Source organism: Arachis hypogaea, chromosome 11 (genome assembly GCF_003086295.3).
Source record: "Arachis hypogaea cultivar Tifrunner chromosome 11, arahy.Tifrunner.gnm2.J5K5, whole genome shotgun sequence".
Lineage (NCBI taxonomy): Eukaryota > Viridiplantae > Streptophyta > Magnoliopsida > Fabales > Fabaceae > Arachis > Arachis hypogaea.
In genome coordinates this window covers 51,306,158-51,309,737 of record NC_092046.1, presented here as the reverse complement: position 1 = coordinate 51,309,737, position 3,580 = coordinate 51,306,158, and positions in this window count along the sequence as shown.

Here is a 3,580-nt window from a genome sequence, read left to right as displayed (position 1 = left end):
TAAACCAAGCTATCCCAAACCATGTGCTTGTGGCGTGAAGGTGTCAAGTGAAAAGCTTGAGACTGAGCGGTTAAAGTCGAGGTCCAAAGCAAAAAAAAGAGTGTGCTTAAGAACCCTGGACACCTCTGATTGGGGACTTTAGCAAAGCTGAGTCACAATCTGAAAAGGTTCACCCAGTTATGTGTCTGTGGCATTTATGTATCCGGTGGTAATACTGGAAAACAAAGTGCTTAGGGCCACGGCCAAGACTCATAAAGTAGCTGTGTTCAAGAATCAACATTCTGAAGTAGGAGAATCAATAACACTATCTGAATTCTAAGTTCTTATAGATGCCAATCATTCTGAACTTCAAAGGATAGAGTGAGATGCCAAAACTGTTCAGAGGCAAAAAGCTACTAGCCCCGCTCATCTAAATTGGAGCTAAGTTTCATTGATATTTTAGAATTTATAGTATATTCTCTTCTTTTTATCCTATTTGATTTTCAGTTGCTTGGGGACAAGCAACAATTTAAGTTTGGTGTTGTGATGAGTGGATAATTTATACGGTTTTTGGCATTATTTTTACATAGTTTTTAGTATGATTTAGTTAGTTTTTAGTATATTTTTATTAGTTTTTAAATAAAAATCATATTTTTGGACTTCACTATGCGTTTGTGTGTTTTTCTGTGATTTCAGGTAATTTCTGGCTGAAATTGAGGGACTTGAGCAAAAATCTGATTCAGAGGCTGAAGAAGGACTGCAGATGCTGTTGGATTTTGACCTCCCTGCACTCGAAATGGATTTTCTGGAGCTACAGAAACCCAATTGGTGCGCTCTCAATGGCGTTGGAAAGTAGACATCTAGGGCTTTTCAGCAATATATAATAGTCCATACTTTACCCGAGTTTTGATGATGCAAACTGGCGTTTAAATGCCAACTTCCTGCCCTATTCTGGAGTTAAACGCTAGAAACAAGTTGGAAATCAGAGTTAAACGCCAGAAACAGGCTACAACCTGGCGTTTAACTCCAAGAAGAGTCTCTACACGTGAAAGCTTCAATGCTCAGTCCAAGCACACACCAAGTGGGCTCCGGAAGTGGATTTCTGCACTATCTGCACTTAGTTACTTATTTTCTGTAACCCTAGCTACTAGTTTAGTATAAAAACTACTTTTAGAGATTTACTTTGAGATAGAGTTTTCATATTTCGAAACTGAGACCATTGTACACGTTTGGAGGCTGGCCTCACGGCCATGCCTAGACCTTTTTCACTTATGTAGTTTCAACGGTGGAGTTTTTACACCCCATAGATTAAGGTGTGGAGCTCTGCTGTTCGTCATGAATTAATGCAAAGTACTATTGTTTTTCTATTCAATTTAAGCTTATTCTTATTCCAAGATATTCACTCGTACTTCAACCTGATGAATGTGATGATCCATGACACTCATCATCATTCTCGCCTATGAACATGTGCCTGACAACCGCTTCCGTTCTATCTGCAATAGCTTGAACGTTTATCTCTTGGGCTCCTGGTTCAGATCAGAGTCTTCGTGGTATAAGCTAGAATTATTGGCGGCCATTCTTGAGATCCGGAAAGTCTAAACCTTGTCTGTGGTATTCCGAGTAGGATCCGGGATGGGATGACTGTGACGAGTTTCAAACTCACGAGTGCTGGGTGTAGTGACAGACGTAAAAGGATCAACGGATCCTATTCCAACATGTGTGAGAACCGACAGATGATTAGCCGTGCGGTGACAGCGCATTTGGACCATTTTTACTGAGAGGACGGGAGGTAGCCATTGACGACGGTGTTGCCCAACATACAGCTTGCCATGGAAAGGAGTATGAATGATTGGATAAAGACAGTAGGAAAGCAGAGATTCAGAAAGAACAAAGCATCTCCATACACTTATCTGAAATTCTTACTAATGAATTGCATAAGTATCTCTATCTTATTTTATATTTTATTTATATTTTAATTATCAAAATTCCATAACCATTTGAATCCGCCTGACTGAGATTTACAAGGATGACCATAGCTTGCTTCAAGCCGACAATCTCCGTAGGATCGACCCTTACTCACGTAAGGTTTATTACTTGGACGACCCAATGCACTTGCTGGTTAGTTGTGCGAAGTTGTGAAGAAGAATTGAGATTATAATAGTGCGTACCAAGTTTTTGGCGCCATTGAGATCACAATTCCGTGCACCAAAAACATATCGCAATACTCAATCAGCATCATGACTGCAACAGTTGGGTTAAAGTGAATTCTAATCTTAAACTACTTCTCGCTGAATATACAACTAATAAAAGTCTAACAGAACCTACAATCACTATGTTAACTATCATTTTTAGGTACCATTTTTAAATTCTCAAAATTAAACTAACTAATAACTTACTACCTCTAACCAACAATTATATTAAAAAAATTAATTTTCTAATTCCTAACTAAGGACAATAAACAACTACTACAAGAAGCATGTTAACATTACTAGCATGACTACCTAAATTATATTGAAAACAAAATTTTAATCACTAATCTCTTCATGGACGGCACCAGTAATATGCACGACTCCATCTAACTGATAGATACGATTTGGATCGTCCTCCATGTGTTCTGATTTGAATTTTGTGAGGTTTCTTTATAAAATTTTTGAGGAGGTTTGTTTGGGGTGGGATTGGGGAATTTTGATTTGTAATTCGAATAAGCTGAATTCGAATTCTATATATAGGCCTAATGTAAGTAAATCGACTCCATTAACTTCAATTTACTAGAGACTCTCAATGGTTATAAATCGAAACTATTACCTTCGATTAGTGTGGTGATAAATCGAAATTGCTTATTTTGATTTACTATAGACAAAATTTGAATCAATGCCAGCCCATTGTAAATCGAATTCAATCTATTCGATTTACTAAGGGAGCTAAATCAAAATTCATTGATTCAATTTTGTTCTATTTAGCCTAATTCAAATTTATTGAATTTGGTTTACGTGTAAACCCCAAATCAAATAATTTGAATCAAGTAGATTTGATTTAGTACTATAAAATCTAATTCAAATTCAATGAATTCGATTTACATACATAACATTTTTAAATTTAAAAGATACACGTAAAATTAATTTATCTTTAGTTTATAAAAACCATTTACCCTAAAAAAGTGTTTCGCTGGGAAACAAGATATGAGGCTCTTTTTGATGAGTTTCAACTTTCAAGATTTTGTTGGTTAATTATGTTATTATCACTAATGAGTGTTAACATAATCATGGCCTGTAAGTTGGATTTTATTTTCTTTTTAGACAAAGGTACGAAGTATATTTACAAATTTTATTAATTAATATTATTAACATTATTGATATTATTATTAATATTATTATTAATATTAATAAACGGTTATTAACCGTTTAGTATTATTTGATTGAAAGGACACAATCTTTTAAAGATTGTGTATGTTTAAAACATTGTGTTTATTGGCTAAAAGGACACAATTCTTTAAAAATTGTGTATGTTCAAAACATTGTATCTATTGGCAATAGAAAAGACACAACCATTTGTATACGTAACTAATCATAATTGCTACGTGCAATATGTATAAATAAGTCAT